Genomic DNA, 21,021 nt, shown 5'->3' with positions numbered 1-21,021 from the left:
TTTCTTTGAGAATGTAAACCTAGATCATACTTCACATGCTTTATGATATAAAGAAAACAAAACAAATTTACTTGTAGTAAACCAACCACCTAGTAACAAGGTGAGAGAGGAAGAGAAATGGAGAGGAAAAAGTCAGGGTAAGCCCCAAGGTTATTACCATTGCCATATCCCACCCTGGAGGACATAGTAGAGGAGCTAATTTTATATATCCTTTAGTTTACAGGCTTTTTCATGTATTCTGAACAAAATTTCTCCTATTCTTAAAATATATAGTAACAGAGATTTCATATCCTGCTTTGAAAACATATTCCCTGCATCTCATAGTCCTCACAATCAGTAAGTTTTTTCTTTGGTCTAGCCTATATTTGTGTTGCTGTAACTTGCTAATTTCCTGTGAGGCCATGCCCTCTGTGGAGATGGTGAGCAATAATCCTCCCTATAATATTCTCTGTTAGATCAGATATAATAGACTGAATCCCTTTTACATTTCTGCACATCTCTCTTGAAAAACTCAGATTCAGACCAGACATAATACAAGGGTCTGACCAATAGCATACACAGTGAAAGGATAAAAGTATCGCCAGGTTTTGTAGGCAATTCACACACTTATTAGCACAGATGGCTTTTACCTCGGATTTTTTATAGTGGTGCCATATAGCAACCTCACTTGTTACCTACAATTTCTCCAATGTCAGACATCCTTGCTGTCATCTAGAGGCAGTGCAAAGCAATGGAGGGATCACTGTACTCGGAACCAAAGATTCCAGTTTAAGTTCAGCCCCTACCACTTATTTATTGTATGATCTTGGGCAAATGGCTTAAAATCTCTGACTTACTTTCTTCATTGTAAGGATAATAATAAGACCTACCTCTCACTCTCTGAAAATTGATGGAAAGGATTTAATAAAATAATGTAGCTGAAAAGCATCTTGCAGACCGTAAAACAATAAAGCCATGTAAAGTATTAGCCCCGTTCACAAAAACAACACAAGGTTGTTTAATCATGGTTCTCTAGAGTAGGCTTAAAAATTGTCAAAGTTACAAAATCTTAAACCCAGGGCTGTGGATTGGCTGTGTTTCTAAAGTTTGTCTAAAAGGTTATTATTTGCAACTTGGTGTATGTTTTTATTATATTTTTCTTTATAAATGATTCTATGAACAGTAAATCTTCAGGTATCTCACAAGTCTACTCTTTCATTCAGTAAACATAGAGCACTGACTGTGTGTGTTCTGTTAGATAAAGGAATCATAAAGATGCATAAGATGGTCTCCACCCTCATGAATTTGCAGTCAAAGGAGAGAGACTGAGAAGCATATTGTATAATGTGCAAACCACTGTGATCAAGATGTGTGCAGGTGATAAACCATTCAAATATCCTTCATTGTAAAAACAAGTGGAAAATGATGCTCTTTAGATATGGCATAGATAGCCCTATCTGGTTTAAGTCTCTGTTGTGTTCTCTCACCCCTTTGTATCTTTTATTTACCCTGTCTTGGCCAATCAAAATAATTTCCAGTTTTTGAAATAGATGAAGCTGTTTCTAGTCTCTGAGAGGCTGACTATACTGTTCTTTTTTCAGCCTATACTTCCCTGCACCAACTATAGAACAATTATACATAATCAAGGCTGAGCTGAGGACTCAATGCCTTTTTAAAATTTCCCTTCTTCTTTGTCTATACCCCATGTCGTCCCCTGTTTTTCCAAATAAAACCCAAATATAACAGCAGGATGTATGAATTGTTCTCAAAGATTTGGGTAATGGAGGCAAAGAAGATAATGAAGCAAGTGCTCAAACCTTTAATGGATGAGGTGAAATGATCAGTAGGTCAATGAATGAGGGAACAAAGATGAACAGGAGTAGATGTAGTTTAATGGCCAGATTCCAAAGGCTTGGGGGAATTTTTAGTAGGAAAGAAGCGGTTCAGAGGCAGCCACAGAGAGCAAGTAGTACAGACCCAGAGGCATTTGGGGCACAGTGAGAGAGAAAAAAAAGCCAGTCTCCACTTGAGAGGAATTGGAGAGGTGGTATCTACTAGGGAAGTTAGAAGAAGAATATTAAAATCACTTCTAGTGAAAAGTTCAGGATGGAGGGGAATTTCTACTTGCAGACTATAAGTTATAGACTAGAATATAAAGGGTGTTGGAGACAGGTGGAAGATTGTGCCAGACTAATGGCCACTTTGGCAATTTGGAGACTGAGTCTAGCTGATAGAGATAGCCTATCTGGACTTCTGTTGGAGTCAAGCAAACAGGAATGTGTCATACCTTGGCCACAGCTGGCCATGGCTGTGTGAACCAATACACACAGAGAAATAATTCCTTAGAGATGTCCAAAATGAAACCTAAAACAGAGATTCAGGATGCTCTGCTGGCAAAATGTGTGACATGTGAGTTTTGTGAACTGTCTGTTGCTGGGTTTTCTTCCATGTAGAGAAGACTTCTGCAGTAAGAATGAATCCAACATGCATAGAAGAGAGATCTGAAAGGTGGAATGAGCCTGCCCTAGGGACACTGGGTTCAGTTCCAGGTTGACATCCAACTGCACTCCTGCCCTTGTAGTTACATAAAGCTTGCAGTTCATTCTTCTTACCCAAAAAAGTTCAGTTTGGGTGTCTTTTAGTTGCAACAAAAGAAGTCTTAAGACGTTAGTCTAATTTATAATGGAAGCAATCATTGGCAAAGTTAGCTACTTTATTATTACCAACAACTTGCTTGTGACCTGTCTCAAAACTGACTGCCACTGCTAATTAGTACAGATGTTGAGAACTACTTGCCTTAAACATGGAAGTGGGGACTCCAGCCAACTCCCCAGAGACCTAGAGCTCTTATTGTCTTTAGGTCACATAGGTTCCCAGGTGAAAGAGCAGCAATCCTGCTATCTGCACCACTTTTGCATGAGCCATGTGTGACTCACACCTCCATAGTGATGATCTATTTATTCAGTTTCAGTCTGGGTCTCATCTACTTCCCCAATGAGAATGACATAGACTCTCCTGGAGAGACTCTTCACTTCTGTGTCCTTCCCATAGCCACAACCTCAACTGAAAGATCCCCAAACTTCTACTTCACAGGGAAATATACTTCCTGAGACACTGCCTTAGAGGTATAATATTAAAACTATCACCATAATTTTCATATTTTTATGTTGGGGCACAGTGATGCTGGCTAATGACACACAATCTTCCTTGTAAGATTAATTAATGACAACATATGAGCAAGAGTAGCAGACTGCACAAAATCTCTGAGCTCCTAAATTTCTTCCATGGAGAGGCATGCCCCATAGTATGCTGTAATCAACCTGCTGCCAGGGTATGAGAAGGAGAGGAGGGGACCTCCAGAGTCATTCATCTGAAACCAAAGGTTTGTCTTCCCTTAGAATCCTATCCTCTGTTCTGAAGAATTTTAACTCCACTCTTCCCACTGTCCCACTCTGCATACTCATGATCCATATTCCTTGAATTTCTCTTATATTGAAAGAAAATCAAATGACAACTTCTCCACACAAGGGGAAAGGAAGATTCTAAGGGTTAGTATTAATTTCATATTATACATTAGTGATAGTGTCAGTTTGAATATCAAATGATACCCTTATGACCTGTTATATCATTTTTAGTTACAAATACACCCGCATTTCTTTTATATTTTAAATTAGCTACCAAGGACCCTCGTGCCAACCCTAATAGAAAGTAGGACCTCACTCTCTAAAGGGCATAGCTTCCTGAATTATCTAAGACCCTAGGAACCCGCTTGGTCCAACAGAGGAGTGAGTGAAGGAAACAGTGCTCTCAAATGCCAGACAGAGAGAGAAGAGGAGTACCCTACCAACCTTCTGTCATTAATCTTGCTGCAGTATGTTGTCACTGCTAAGAACAACTCTTGTCTGTCCTGAGAGGCTTTGCCAATCCTGCCAGCACAGCAGTGGGGATGCATGCTTAGTCTCCAAAATTACTACTTTCTTAGTTGATGAGTGCATGCTTCGTAGCTTTTCTTCAAAGCATACCACCATTCCAGGTGGCTGGTTCCAAAGAGCTTGCCATCATGGCACACATGGCTACAAATATATCTTCCCTGGATGCTTGCTTTTGAACAAAAATTCCATATCTAGACTTATTTTCCCCTCTGGATAATGCCCTTTCTTATCACTAATCCTTGCTCGGGTACATCTGGGCTCCCAGTTTCAGGTCTTACAGAATCTGTTCATGCTTCTCTGAGGCAAGGTGACTTATATTTCAACAGCACTAAACCATATACTGCTTAGGGTACAATATATCTATTAGGTATCAACACCTATTAAAGGAAAGGAGAGGAAGGAGAATTGGGCAGAGGGAGGGGTCAAGAAAGCCTTGGTCAAGGTGGTAGGGAGCGCTGGAGAAAGTCCTGTTTTTCAGAGTGTTCCACTTCCACCCAAAGTGGCTTTGAGCTTAGATCCTATTGTTGTCACTACATGTGGGCTGTTCCAGGCAGGGCATGACCTTGAGCAAGGTGGCTCCTAGCAGTTGTGGTTGATTTTGAAGGAGCTGGCTGATCTGGGATATATGCTGATCACACTTCAACAGCGTGGCAGCCAGTTCTGTTTTGAAAGAGTTCTGGGCATTGGTCTTCCTTGTCTATTCCCAGAATCATGGTTAGTTTTTCTGGGCATAAAGCATATTTTTAGCTTTCTTAAACAGAGCCACCAGACAAGGTTCTTCTAGCCCAACACAGGCTTCCTGGCATGAATGCTGTAGTCATTGTCCACTAGTCCTGTCTGGGAGACTCTGATTTCAAGTCCTCTTGTCTGGCAGTTGTTTTTGAATCAAAGAAAGTGAGTCTGAAAATGAGTTTTGGCTAGATGGGTAGGTATGGTTTCCTATACCCAATCTCAAGTTTCAGTTTTCTTTATTCAAAGTTGTGGGTTTTATGCCAGCATCTGTCTGCTACATAGCTAGAGAAAGCTCCTTATCCCATACTTCTACTTTAAGAGTTTCCTAATAATTATCATAATAGAAACAATGCAGTGCTATACCAGCTAAATAGGATACTGTGTTACCACTGAATGCAGATGTCTGGCACAGACAGCAATGTACTTCTCTCTGCCCCATGTTTCCATATTTTTCATTACCTCTCCAGGGTTCCATTCATCCATAAAGAAAAAAAAGACACCTTTCAATAAACTGTTTTCTGAACTTCTTTACCTGAAAATAACATACTGGTTTCTGCCTTGGGGCCTTCTAGTTTATCATCATTGTTCCTGAAGGACATGGCTTCAGAATCACCATAGGCCATATGATGCCTCCCACCCATCCTCAAATGTTTCCAAGTCCTAATTGGCACAGCTTGTGAAGATGTTACCTCAGTTGACAAAAAGTACTTTGCTGGTGTGATTAAATTAAAGGCCTTAATATGGAGAGATCGCCCTGGATTATTTGGCAGGGCCCAGTGTAATCACAAGAGGCCTTAGAAGGTCAGAGTCTAAGAAGGCCATGTGAGAAAGGAAGCAGGTGTCTGAGAGTCAGATGGAGTCAGAGCTGTTATACTGCTGGCTGTGAAGATGGAGGAAGGGGTCACTGCAAAGCATGCAGACATCCTCAAGAATCTGGAAGAGGCAAGGCAGTAGATTTCAACTTCAGAGCCTCTAGAAGGAATCAGCCCACTGACACCTGGACTTTAGCCCAGTGAGACTGATTTTGGACCTCTGACTTGCAAACAATAAGATAATAAATTTGTACTGTTTTAAGTCACTACATGTTTGTGTGAATATGTTGCATCAGCAACAGGAAAACAATGCACCTAATTACACAGTTGAAGCACTGGCACTCAGTCTTAGGGCTTTTCAGGAGGCTCCTCTTTGAGAGCTGAGTGGTGCCTTTCTTGGACTTGGTTGCCATAGAGGCAATTGCAAGGACATCCTCTGCAAGGGTTGAATCTTTTAAAATGCAAGGGTCTTCAGATTTGCCTCCTCATACACTAAAGGGCTATTTACTTGGCTGATTTGCTTGTGTTCATATTCCTTAGCAAATTGGCATCACCAAACCCAGAAAGCCCTGTGTGGAGGACAAGAGTAGCTGCTCTCCTTCATGAAGGCTTCAGGGTTACAGACTCACCCTAAGGTGCTTTGACATCCACATCAATCCTTACCCTTGAGGCCAGAGCTGGACCTTCAGTTGCTGCTTCTCTTGTCCACTCCTCTTATGTGAGAACCCTGTCATTGGTTCTTTCTCTTCCTCTTCCCAAACTAACTTTACTAACAGTGACCATCCAGCCCAAAACGTGAACTTTCAGAGCACCATTTCAGGTTAAGGAATGTCTAATGTCAAGAGATCCACTTGGACCCCTTTGCCCAACTCCATCCCATGACCCCTTCTGCAAGGCCTCCTGGAGAAGCTTCTCTAATTCCATCACTTGTACACAGTCTTCTCTGCCCCATGTTTCATGGAAAAGAAAATTGACACATATGTTCCTACAGCCTCTAAAAGACCAGCTGCCATTTAAGTGACGTTAAGCCCTTGGCGACAAGTACTGAGGCATTGGCAGTTTTGAGGTCACAGATGACCTTTTGTGCAGGAACTTGTAGACTTTTCAAATTATTATCTTGCTTTGCCTCAGGGACCTGCCAGTCTTGTAATATCTAAATGGCTTTGTAGAGTTATAGCTTAAAAATTCTTTTCTAGGCACTGTGACTACATTTCATGAAATCTTCTGTAGTTGTGGGTACTCTTGGAGCCTTACTCTGGGCTTCACTGCCTGCCACATTGCCTGCACAGGTGTCCATACAGTATAGACACAGTCTGACGTTCTCAGTTCCATGAAAGGGAGGTATATGCAAAATGACCTCCAAAGGCCAAAGAAGCCATAAGACCAAAGAAAAGGACCAAGTAGCCCAACCTGACAAGAAATGGTTTATTAAGGGGACTTACAGACAGAAGCGTATCTTGGGTGACTGTAGGATGAGTAGATCTATACAACCCCACTTCCCATAATACCTGCTTTTATATCTCTAGAGGTTGGGGTGTATGTGCTGGTAGACCACCTGGCAGGAAATGTTTGGGATAATCATAACTTTAGAGCAGTTCAAGGACTTTAAGCCCTGGGGGAATAATTAAGGATTTGGATAAACAAAAGGAAAGAATGGGGGTGAGGGTGGTGCTATGAGAAGGTAGTCATCATGGCAGATTTGTCCCAAGATGTCATTTGTGCAAGATGGAGGTTCACACATCCTCTTCGTACATCTGCCATACACCTCCTTTCTAGGTTGAGCGATGCCTTCTATAGGTTTAGAAATTGGGTGTAAATAGAAACTGACATGTATATTACCCTCCAGGCTCTTCTTCTCTTGATGCTTTTGAGAGATTTTAATATATTTTACCATGTTAGAAATTTCATAAAAAATCACATAGGTCCTGCTCCCTGTATGATACATCCAGTTTCTAACAGTACATTCCTTAGGGGCATCAATTCCAGCATCAAAGTAGTTCCAACAACCTGTCTTTTCCCATAGTGTGATATGCCAATACCCAGCTGCTGAGGGTAAGTCTACGCTCAGTGGAGCCACTGGGAAGTTTGGCAGCTGTGGCAAAAGTGTACTTCTGGCTCTATTCTAAAAATAGTGATGAGTCATCACGTTAAGGGGTGCCAAACCAGAATCCCCCAAATATTACATCAGATCAACAAATATATAATGCAAATGATCCAGGCTGTGGATCCAGCCTGTGTCTCAGGAATTCTGTGACATGAACATGACTGGCCTTTCCTACTTTCTGAGTAACTACAGGATCTCATGCCCACCTTCCTGACTTGTCTCTGACACCCAAGTTCCCCTGGTTTGCTTTTTTCTTCTACTGTGGCCTGCTTGATGGTGTTGGTGACCAGTCTTGCATGGTGAGGTACCACACCATTTCTATTGCTATTAGTTCCCTCTGTGAGAATGTTGGCTCTCTGGGAGCCTGGGTGGCTCAGTCTGTCAAGTGTCTGACTCCTGATTTCGGCTCAGGTCATGACTTACAGTTTCGTGACTTCAAGCACCACATAGGGCTCTGCACTGACCCTTCAGAACTTGTTTTGGATTCTCTCTTCTCTCTCTCTCTCTGCCCCTCCCCTGCTGGCACTCTCTCTTTCTCAAAATCAATAAACTTAAAAAATATATATATTAAACAAAATGTTCCTTCTCAGCCTACAAAAAAAAAATCCCTGAGAGGCCACAATATCATTCTATTCCTTGGCAAATATGATGTTTCACACACCAAAATGGGTGAGACTACTTCCCCTCATGGGGCTCAGACTGAATCCAAGGGCTGAGGTAGAAGGGATGCCTTCAGAGCTCAACAATGACTTGTTCTCTCATTTTTGCCCAAGCCTTAAGACACAAAGGTCTTCCTGAGTCCTATTTTTCTCTCATGCCAATAAAATCCTGGGGAGGTACAGGCCCTACCTCTTCACAGTCAGTGTAGGCTGAGCCAGGGACACCCTACTACAGTTTATACTCACTCTTTCTGTGTTCACAAAACTTGATTTTAGCTGCTGCCTCTCTCCCTTGTTTTTGTGTGGCTGAAACCAGGCATGTGGCCAAGTGCAATAGGATTAGCCTTAAAGGACTATTGGGAAAAATTGTCATAAGACTGGAAAAAAATTAACATTTATATGGTTTTGTTCTACAGCTCTGGAAAAGTTTTGGAGGGGTAGCTAACATCCAGGAAGTTGTCCTCACCTGATTTGTGTGTTATCATGAAGCCATCCAGGCATTCCTGCCACTGACATGCTCAGAAGGCTCTGTGGCCAGATGGAACCAACCATGGAGCAGTAGGGAAAGTGTCAGGTGAGAGCTCAAACACATTTTTTTTGAACTTTGACACTTTTCTTTTTAATGTTTATTTATTGATTTTGAGAGAGAGAGAGAGAGAGAGACAGAGAGACAGAGAGAATGAGCACAAGAGGGGCAGAGCAAGAAGGTGAGACAGAGAATCCCAAGCAGGGCTCCATCTCATGACCCTTGATATCATGACCAAAATCAAGAGTTGGGTACCAAAGCCACTGAGCCACCCAGGCGCCCCAAACTTTGACACTTGAGTGATAACATCAAGGACACATTATGTCTATGAGAAAAAGAAGAAATAATCCATTTGTCTAATTTTGGTGACTGTGCTTAAATATTAATTTGCCACTTCTTTCCTTAAATGCTAGTTACTGATGAAATGATGATGATGATTTCAAGAGCAAATGTGGAACTGAAACCTCAACTGTCTACATCAGTTCATCAGAGTTTGGCTGAAGCTTATTGAACTGGGTTTGGATGGTAAGTTTGTGATGGCACGGTAGGCAATCAATACAATTAGTGATACACTTGTGTTCTGGGGTAACTTTTCAGAGTCCTGATTTGATCTTTAGATGGCAGTCATATTAATTTCCACCCGTTACTCCTCAGATTTCTTTCTGGGTTCAGTCACTGACACAAAAGAGTTATGCCTGAATTCTCTTACTATCTGCTGCAGTAACCAGGACTCATTGATGCCAAGAAGAGGCTTCCCAGGCAGCCTCTATTGTACATGGGCCAATGTGACAGTTTCTTCCCGAATAAAAACAGATAATGTGTGACTTCCAGGACAAAGTTGTTAAGAAACAGGTACACTTTCTACAGGTCATTCCTAGAAACCAATGTCAAATACAGCAGCAAAGCCTGCCTAAACTGAGGTTCACAACTGACTGTAGACACTCCTGATGCTGACCAGGAACCTGAGTCAGGCTGCACCCTATGTAGGAAATGCAGGCTTGCTGTGTTAAGCAGCTGATTTTTCCTTTATTCTCAAAAGCACCTCTGTATAGGAGGACTTTGCACTCTGTCTGGGGCCAGGAACGACTTTTCTCCCTGTGTGTTGCATGATCTTTTTCTCTGCCTGCTCCATGCTGGTGGCCTTTCCCAGACTTTGGTCTCACATGCACACACATGGTCACTTGGTCAGTTTCCAGGGAGGACTCCATGGGAACCTGTGTGCATCCCCAGAACCCTCTCTCTGTACAGCTTTCTTCTCTCTGACACTCTGCCTATGATTCTGGCTGTGTCCACCTCCCTAAACTCTGAACTCAGCTCTAGAGACTGATGCTACGCCCTTGGTCTCTGCATGGAAGCCTGGAAACATGTTTTTTTTTTTTTTTTAGTTTATGTATTTATTTTGAGAGAGAGAGAGAGAGAGAGAGTGTGTGTGCAGGGGAGGGTCAGGGAGAGAGGGAGAGAAAGAATCTCAAGCAGGCTCCATGTTGTCCGCACAGAGCCCAATGTGGGGCTCGATCCTGCAAACCATGTGGATCATAACCTGAGCCAAGATGAAGAGTCAGACACTGAATGACTGAGCCGCCCAGGAGCCCCTGGAAACTTTTTTGAGCAGTAAGCTGGGCCAATTGCTGACCTCACCCCTTTGTTTCCCTTCTCTTAGGGACAACTGTGCTACACTGCCTTGGCTATGTTATCCAGTGACTGAAATCTGGGTTTCTGTATTCAGCTTGTTTTTTCTAGTTAAGTCAGGACGATAAATCCAGTCCTTGTTACTGCAGCAGGGCTGAAAGTGGAAATCCTCAAACTAGTCTCTTTAACCAGGATTGTTCTAAAAGTTTTTGGAAGGGGTCTGCCATTACAATGAAATAGATGTGTTCATTTTTCTTAGTTTAGCTACTTTATAATACTGGTAAATTCAGGAAAGTCTCCTTGGAATCACTGAGTGGAGTGGCGACACTAAAACATCCAAGTGCTTGGGCAAGTCCCTTAGAAGGAAGGTCCTTCTGGAATCACTGAGTGCAGCTTCCTTTAGGAAGGAGGGCTCTTTGTCCTAAGGAAAGGGTGATCAGAACTTTTGTGTTTTGTAAGGAAAAAACAAAGTGTTCCTGCTTGGGGCATGTTGGCCATGTGGGCAGAGGGGGTCTTGTCCTGGATCATGAGGCTGTGGGGACTGGAAGCTGGCCTGCTGATGGCTCCCTGTGGGTGGGACAAATGTCACCTGAAACATGGAGTCCTAGCAGCACTGACACCTTGGGCTCAGGCATGGCGGCGGGTAAGCATCATAAACGAGGACGACAGGAAAGGCAGCCAGAGCAGAAGACTCAGCCTCCATCACTTACTTTCAGACCTAGCCTTGAGGACGCTTTGCTAGTGTGAAAAGGGTCTACATCCCCAAAACTGTGTCTGCTCCCATTTTGTAGCTGCTTCAGGTCTTTCCCCAGAAAAAGGTCCCATTAACATTAGTTGTTTGAACACTTCTTCCTTTTCAAGCACTGTTTCAGTGCCTAGGGTGCTGGTTTTCACAGTGTTAATGCCTCCAATACTTCATGGGGGGGGGTGATAGTCCTTGCATCTTTACTCCATGACCTTACCATTCTTTATTTGTTTGGGAGTTTCGTTCTTCAGGTGATGGAAATAAACAAGTTTTAATAGGAAAGTCCCTGGATGATTCGACAGAGGATCCTGCACTGGGTATAGCATTGCTTTCAGATATGACCTGCCCCAGGTAGATTCTGCTCAGCTTCCAGGGCCCATCCTGTAAGCATATCAGGAGAGTCCTGATGAGCCATAGTGGACTCCTTTCAAACTAATGGTCCTCAGAATTGCAGGAGGCTGGATGCCCAGGAGGAGGGGTTGGAATGCTCTAGGGAGGCTGATTAGACTCACCCCCTGCCCAGCCTGCAGGGCTCTGAACAATCTGCTCCTTGAGCACCTCTCCAGCTTCATCCCTCACCATTCACTTCTTTATGTGCACTCCAGTCAACCTTCCTATCCCATGCTCTCTGTCCTGTGGTATCTGCACGATGCCAGTTCCTCTGCCCAGAGATCTCTCCCCTGGTCTTCAATCAACCCTTGCCTGATTAATCCCGGCCCATTCTTAGATTCTGTTTAAGTGTTTTTTCTCCAGAAGGAATTTGTTGATCCCCAAGAGCAGGTTAGGTCTCTAGTTTTTCTCTCAATTCACACTATACCTTTCATTTGTGATATTCATATTGCTTATCATACACACACACACACACACACACACACACACACACAGAGTCATTTAATCCTAACAAAACTCAATGCCGTCAGTACTGTAGTATTTGAATAATTATTAGAAATAGTTGAAATAGTTACTGGTTAACTCTAGTTCCCTGTTGGAAAGTAAACCTAGTACAGAGAGTGACAGGAATATCTTGTTCAAGCTACTAGAACATAGTACATCCTCTTTGACATGTGGGAGGGAATAAACATCAAATATAGTACTTTTTCATAATTGTCATCATTTTAAAAAGGAATGCTCCTCATGGTAAAGATTCATTCCTATATCTTGCTCCTCCTATATCCATATTTCTATATCTTATTCTGATATTCATATCCATTCCTATATCTTCTTAGTGCCTGATGCTGTGCCTGAAATACAGTGGATGCTCAGATCTGTCCCTTTGGTGGGTAAATGGATAAATACTTCCAAAAGGTTTTAAATATGTACATGCTCTTGCTTCTGACTATGGGGTAATGAGCCCACCATCTCTCAGCCCTTTGCCATAATTCTCCACTTGATTTGTTTTCATTTGTAATGAATTTACTTTTTCCTGGCCTGTAACTGGTTTTCTTTCCCCACTATGTTCATACTGTTGCAGGCAGGGATAGTGGTGGAAGGGATTCTCATCAGATGGGAGTTCATACTGCTGGGCTGCCAGCAGCTGGAAAAGGTCCCTCCAGGGACCTGTGCAGAGGTGTTCATGGGAGACACTGGTCTGATTGTTACAATTCAAACCCAGTCCTGGCTAGAGTTGAGGAGCTGAGCTTCAAGACCTCTGAAAACTCTCTCAAGAGCTGATCCATGATTTCATAGGGAATAAAGGCAATCCCTTATTTTGTATTGTAGGTCTGTATATGAAACAGCAAGTGATCACATTGAATGCAGAGCCCCCCATGGATAGGTTCTATTCATAGACATTCATTAAATGCCAAAAACATGTTAGACATTGTACCAAAACAAAGAATTAGGTAAGGTCTCTGCTACGATATAGGCTCTTCCCAGGAAGCAGAGAAACTAAATTCATTGAGTCAGTGGAAAAAAAAATCACAGGTAAAGAACATAAATGCAGTCAGGGTTCTGACCCTTTTGAAAGAATTTCTTACATGTTTCCTTTATATGTCATGGTTTTATATATAGAATGTGGCATTCACCATCCTAAAAAGGAATTGTAAGCTGAAGCCCAAAACCCTTGCAGACAGGAAAATTATAATGGGCCATTTCATTTTACCTTCCTGAGTCTTGGTTTTTTTATTTGCAAAATGAGACAGAAGCAGTTAATGCACCGAATGGGGCTGACAGGCAGCCAGCACCCACCTGTATGATTACAGTGGCTACTAGAATATGGAAATGCTTCAATACTTGCTGGTGTATCACCCCTGCTGTAAGTCTCCTGAATGCCCACCCACCCTCCCATAAAGCCTCCTGCACTGCTCCATCATCAACTTATGGATCATTCAGAGTTGTTTTTTTTTTTTAATTTTTTTTCAACGTTTATTTATTTTTGGGACAGAGAGAGACAGAGCATGAACGGGGGAGGGGCAGAGAGAGAGGGAGACACAGAATCGGAAACAGGCTCCAGGCTCTGAGCCATCAGCCCAGAGCCCCACGCGGGGCTCGAACTCACGGACGGCGAGATCGTGACCTGGCTGAAGTCGGACGCTTAACCGACTGCGCCACCCAGGCGCCCCCAGAGTTGTTTTAAGAGCAGGTGCATGACAAAAGAGCAGTTGAAAAGAGATTAATGTAAAGCTCAGGTACAGTGACATGTTTGGGGTTAAGAAAAATGATCAACGGATGGTAAGACATTCCACGTCTGTTGACAGTGGGAACCTGCCACTTCTATTACTTGGCCTGAAGGTTGAAGGCCAAGGAGCAACTATGGGAATTTGGTTAGATCTGTAACTGTGGCAAGAGCCAGCTGATGGGTGCTGAGGCCTTTATGGAAGAATGTAGCCACTGACAACTTCAGGTCAGCAGGGAGGAACCCACGGAATGAATAGCCCCCACCAGCCAAATCCAGCCTGTAGCTAGACAACACATCTGGCAGTCAAGGTCAGCTCCATGGGTGCAGAAAAGTGGAGAAGGAAAGAGATCAGTGTGGAGGAGCAAAAGGAACATACTCAGTACTAAGCATTTTAAGGCTTGGCAGAGCAGGGGCTCCGCTGGCCACTCCTAAAGGGCTGGAGTCTATCCTTATCCATTCTTGGCCTTGGCAAACCAGTAGTAAAGCTTTGTTTCTACCTTGACACCAGGCTCTTGTTAAAGAACCAAGTTTTAGAATATATCTCCCTTTTTCCCTTTGCGTTAGTTTTTATTATTATTTTTTATCCTATTAGAATTTACAACTCAAGCAGGTAAAAGAGAGTAAGGTGTAGCCTAAGGATGAGAACAGGAAGTAACTCCTTCAGTTCTTCAGGTAATAAGTCTTTAAGCAACAGGCAATAGGACTGTGACCCACAGGAGAGCCAACCTGGCTCCAGGGCTAGTGGTTCTACCTGGTGTTTACAGTGAACACTTTATAGCAATAAGCTGAGTGCCTTTGTCTGTGTGTCCTTTACCTTTGATCTGTGCTGATGTGCAGTAGGGAAAGGCAACATCTTATTAGTACTCAGCCATCTTTTACACTTTCTTTCCACTAAGGAAAGGTCTCATTATTCTGTCCATTTCCACCTTAGAGATTCCCGCATGTCGTTTCCCTACTGGGAGACCTTACCTTCTTCCTGTCCCCAACTCAAGTACTATTCCATGACTTACCCTGCCCTTCCAGCCACCCACACCCCCCTACCCCCATGTCCTTTGATATGTCCTTACATTCTGCTCTCTTTTTAAAATTTTTTTAATGTCTATTTATTTTTGAGAGAGAGAGAGAGAGAGAGAGACCACAAGCTGGGAAGGGGCAGAGAGAGAGGGAGACAGAGGATCTGAAGCAGGCTCCACACTATCAGTGCAGAGCACAATGTGGGGCTTAAACTCACAAACTGTGAGATCATGACCTGAGCTGCAGTCAGAGGCTTAACTCACTAATCCACCCAGGTATCCCCATTCTGTTATTTTCTTAATAAATCTGTTTTGTGCATTAGTACTGTCATGAGGAGACTTTCTTGAGGGTGAGACCATGAGCAGCTCCCCCCGAATCTCCCAGCATACCTCACACAAGATGAGTCCATGGGAAGAACCCCCAAAGGAACAAAGGCCTGCTAACTGACTCCTCCAGGTTCCTCTGGTTCAAAACACCTAGACACTAGATGTCAGGAGCTTTGCCCTCAGAACAAGCAGGTCTGAAGACCTCCTGACTGGGAGATGCCATTTCTCCTCACAGATTCCTTTTGCTGGGTGAAGACAGCAAAGGACAGCAAAGGTACAAGAGCTTGCTCCTCCACACAGCCCCCTCCTCAACAAAGGACATGAGGTGCCTGGGAGTTGAGGATATGCGGATACCTTCTCATACACCAGTACCCAACAGCACCCTTGTGGTTTGCCATATTTCTCACTGTGTCCCCCCTGCTAGGGAAATGCGTGTCTGGAGGAACTGCGATTTTTTATGCTTATTGCCTTTTCAATATTAGGCGGATGGAACTCTAACCCTTACAAAAGCAGCTTAAAGCCTAGAGGAGCTCTCATGTCAATTTCAGTTTAACCAGGTGTTGCTTTTACTCTGTCAGTTGCCTCTGTGAGACTTCCTTTGCTTAGCAACAACCTCAGCTTTTCATAACAGCTTCTCCCTAAGCCTCAGCGGTAACTCTGGAGCTGCCAGTAGGGTGAAAGCCTCTTGGATTTAAATGGAATAGAAGGAAAAAACTCCCAGAGTCTGGGGGTTCCTGGAGGGTCTTAAAGTCTCTGGCATTACAGCTCTGTTTAATGGCTGGGCTGTTAATCCTTTTTAACATAAAGAGCTAGTACCCACATTGTATCCATGGGTTTTAGCCACCTGCTCTCATTCAACAGCACTGGGTTAACCACACAGGATGTTTTCCTGCCATGATAAAACTTTCTGTCCCACCTGGAAATCTCACCTAGGAGATTCATCTTAGCCAAAGAAAGAGAGCTTGTGAAAGTCCTTTTGAGTCACTGAGAGACAAAAAGCAGAGTGACAGTTGTGCAATATATTCTTACCCTGAATTTTACTCATCCAGAGATCAGCAGGTCATTCCTAGAAGTTTCCCAAAGCCCCATACTTTTCAAAGCTCCTGGGTTGGCATGGAATCTCCAGGGAAGAGGTAACATCCAGGCTTGGATGATGAATTAGTTTTAACAGCTATGTTGCAGAGAGTTGCAGGGCCTCAGCATGAAGCCAAGCAGGCTATGTACTTCACCCACAGCTTTGTGACACCTTCCTCAAGTAGACCACGAGTAATGGTACCTGCCATTCTTGCGCAGTGAAGCATGGCTGGATTGATAGGGTCCAGATGGAAGGTTCAATCTACTATGAGTTCTGTGGTGCTTCCAACATTGTATGTGTTGTAGCACACATAGAATGTGTATACAACATTCCAGGATAAATGGACAAAGCTATTTACAGTTAGATGCTATGGGCCTAGAGGTTCCAGCTGCCCAGGCCCTGCCCTGTTCGTTTTCTGCAACCCAAACTTTGTATGCCAGGTGCCACAGAACCCATATTATTGAGCTCTGGTCTTACTAACATTTGAATAATTGAGTTGCAGGTTCATTATCACTCAGAAAAGCACTTCGAGAATTTGCTGAGACTCTTGACCCAGTATCTCCTTGGCTAATTCATGACTTTGCACTTGTCTAAAGTAGTCATTTCAGAGCCCAGAGAGTATTCAGACAGAGGTACAATTAAGAAGATTCAGAGTGTGAAAGGCCAAGTCTCTGCATACATAGTTATAGGGAGATTTAAATAAATTAAAGGAGCTAGGGTATGTGAAAGTGCTTTGTAAATTGCCAAGAACAGATGAGTATAAATTTTTATTTTTAATACTATTACCAGTGTATGTTTGTATTGGCAGATATTCTTTACTCACTGATTATAATGCTGCAAACCACCAGATGTCCAACCCAACTCATCTGCATTAAGTAATGAATAAAATACATGCAAATTAGTAGAAAGGCAAGCATCATATATCTACCTGGTGGGAATTTTTTTTTTCCCTCAAACACAAATAAACTTCAGGCTGTGTTTAGAAGTACGTGACTCACAGTAGAGAATAATGGTGACTAAAATTAGGACCATCTAGTTAAAACCACCTACAATGATGGAAAATGGGGTGAAATGAATGCCTTTAAAAATTCTCACAATAGGAGTTCGAAAGAACTACCAAGTTTGAGCTTGGTAGCAACAAATTTCTTGTTGTTAAATAAGTTAAAATATAATTAATTGGAGCCATAAATAATTGTAGCAATAAGAATAGTTTTATATTTTTCTATTGTTTTTTATCCAAAGTATTCAATGTGCTGTACTGTTCCCTTACAAGTGAAGATTAAGCAGAGATGCCACAGCAGCACCACTGACCTACCCTCGTCATTCCATGCAACAAATATTGTATTTTACTAACTCTAAGAGGTATCAGTTGTAAGACACACCATTATTTTAATGTAACACAAGAAAAAAAATTACTCCAGTTAAACTGTGGTATGCCACTGATTGCAAGACATATTTCCAATTTGAAAGATTTTTAAGTAAAAAAAATATGCATCTTAGAATTGATTTAAAATGTAGTCATTAAAGGTAGTATAGCTCAGAGACTGAATTTGCAAGTTCCAGAATCAGACCACCTGGGTGAAAATTCTAACTTCACTTCCGGTTACCTTGAGCACTCTCTGTGTTTGAACATAGGGATCAGAAAATCAGAGTTAGAGAAGTATTCCAAGGGAGAGTTGTTAAGATTTAATTGAATTAAAAAGGGGTGTCTGGGTGGCTCAGTCAGTTAAGCATCCAAATTTAGCTCGGGTCATGATCTTGCAATTTGTGGGTTTGAGCCCTGTGTCAGGCTCTGTGCTGACAGCTCAGAGCCTGGAGCCTGCTTTGGATTCTGTGTCTCCCTTTCTCTCTGCTCCTCTCCTGCTTGTGCTCTTTGTCTCACTCTCTCTCTCTCAAAAATAAATAAGTGTTAAAATAAATTTTACAGATTTAATTGAATTAAAATGAGTCAAAAACTACAACGGGTTGTGAAATGATAAGTTGTGTGTGTGTGTGTGTGTGTGTGTGTGTGTTTTAATATCACTCCAGTAACTGTGTGGAGAATGTAGAAAACAAGAAGGCCAGTGAGGAGTTGTTGTGGAATAGTTAGGGAACCAGTATAGAATAGTTGGAGCAATAATGGGAGCTTGGTAGCAACAAAGTCAGAGAGAACTGGACACATGTGAGATGCACTGGAAATTATAGAATCTTCTGATGGACTTTATGTGGGTGGTGAGGGAGGGTAAGTCAAAGATAAGTCCTAGGGTTTGGGTTTGAGTCAAGTTTGATGATGCTAGTTATGGAGGTAAAGAAAATTGGAAGAACATGATTTTTTTTAGAGCGTTTGGGTTTTCTCATTTTGAGAGCTCACCTGCGGAAGTTGCTTAGAATACACATTCTGTGGCCTTCTCCCTAGAGATTCCAATTTAATAGGTACCTCCCCCAGTGATTCAGATGTACTGCATTCAGATTTGAGAATAGTCTAAGTCTCATTATACACAGACCACCTTTATATTAAAAAAAAACAACAACAGTTCACTGACATGTGTGTGTGAGATGAATGACAAGTATACTGGTTTGCATTCAATTATACGTATGAAGGTTACTGTACCTGAAAAGAAAATAGTAATCGACTGAAATGATGCAGATAAGAGGCCTAAAGCAAGAGATGAAGGGGGGTCTATTACACTAGTCCTTCCTCCAACTTTAGGGCCTTTGTGTCTATAGGTCCTGTGTCCTTTGTCCCTTCTTCCTCCAACCCACACAGGTAACCCCTTCTCATCCTTCCTGCCTCAAATCAAATTGCACCCCATCAAGAAATCTTATTGGACTCCCACATAGCTCTTCATGATACACGTGTTCATAGCACCCTACACAGAGCACATTTATATTGTGTGTGAATGTTTGTGTAATGTGTGTCTCTGTGTGTGCAGTGTGTCTGTACAGTGTGTATGTATATCAGTGTGTGTGTCAATGTGTGCAGTGTGTGTGTCTGTGACAATTTTATCATTGATGTTCTCACGTGCTAGACTGGAAGTGTCTCAGGAATCAAGCCATTTTTGTTTTGCTCACCATTTTATCCCAGCACCTAGGACTGTGTCAGGAATATATTAAGTAGTCGATAAATAATGGGGGATACATTAACATATGTGGTTTCTTATCATTTCCAAGGGTAAATACTTTTCTTCTCTTTGGTGGCAGTTCATTGATTACCCTTAGGACTAGAATGCACCAGAAAGAAGATAATATGATTACAAAATATATGGAAAATAATTAGACCAAAAAAAAAAATCTTTCCATAAACTTAAATGTCAGAAACAACACCAAAAACCTATTGAATTCACTTTTCCACTCTCTGTGGAGTCCTAATGTTTCAAAAAGGAGTTTTAAAGTCCTCTTTTAATGTCAGTGTTGAAGTGAGAACTTTATTGCCAGACCCTCTCACACTAGAAATCACTAGTCACTGGGAAACTGGAGTTTAAAATGACCCATTCATTCCCTTAAGGAACTCAACCAGCTTTATTGAGATATAATTAACATATTACATACATAATTACATATGAAAGTGTAAGTGTACAATGTGATTATGTGATACACTCATATGTAGCCCAATGGTTACTCATATATAGCCAAATGAGGGGTAGTTAGCACCTATATCCCTTCACATAATTACTATTGGTTTTTTGTGGTGAAAACATTTAGGATCTACTCTCTTAGCAACTTACAAGTATATAATAAAGTATTATTAGTTATGGTCACCATGCTATACATATTATATATATATATACATATATTTATATGTAATATATTTATATTGTTATATATTGTTATATTGCTTATATTTATATAAATATATTGTTACATATTGTTATATAATTATGTACCATAAATTAATAATATAAATAGTATAATTATATAACAATACATAACAATTTCTTTATTAATTCATGCATAGACGGACATTTAGATTATTTCCATGTCTTGGCTATTGTAAAAAAATAATCCTTCAATGAACACAGAAGTTAAGATATTTCTTTGATATCCTGATTTAATTTCTTTGGATATATACCTAAAAGTGGGATTGCTGGGTTATATAGTAGTTCTATGTTTAATTTGGGGGGGAATTGCCATAATGTTTTCCATAGTGGCTGCAACAATTTACATTCTCATCAACAGTGAACAAGGGTTCTCTTTTCCTTATATCCTTGTGAACCCATGTTCTCTCTTTTTGATCCATTCTAACAGGTGTGAGGTGATATTTGTAGTTTTGATTTGCATCTCACTGGTGATTAGTGATATTAAGGACATTTTTACACACCAAAAGGTGTCTATCTATGCATGAGTGAATTAAGGTTTTATATATTTTATATATAATTATATTATTTATTTATATGTATTTATTTTATATGTAATATATATTCATATATATTATTTATATATTTTCATATATATTATTTACATATATTTGTAATTATATAACAATATATAACAATATATATAATTATAAGCAACATAATATATAACAATATAAATATACATATATTTATACATATATAAAACATATATAGCATGGTGATCATAACTAATAATACTTTATTATATACTCTGAAGTTGTTAAGAGTTTTGGCCATCTGTATGTCTTCTTCAGAAAAATGTGTATTCAGTTCCTCTGCCTTTTTTTTTTTTTTAATCCAGTTGTCTGGGATTTTGTTTGTTTTTGGTATCCAGATGTAGGAGTTTCTTATATATTTTGGACAATAACCCCTTACCAGATATATGGTTTGCAAATTTTTCTCCCATCCTGTAGGTTACCTTTCACTTTTTTTGATTATTCCTTTTGCTGTGAAAGTTTTTAGGTTTTGGATGTAGTCCCACTTGTTTATTTTTGCTTT

The sequence above is a fragment of the Lynx rufus genome, unplaced genomic scaffold (genome assembly GCF_022079265.1).
Source record: "Lynx rufus isolate CCGP_SWC_20201006 ecotype Redwood Valley unplaced genomic scaffold, mLynRuf1.p SCAF_9, whole genome shotgun sequence".
Classification (NCBI taxonomy): Eukaryota; Metazoa; Chordata; class Mammalia; order Carnivora; family Felidae; genus Lynx; species Lynx rufus.
The sequence above is the reverse complement of the archived record's forward strand: the minus strand, read 5'-3'. Positions refer to the sequence as shown.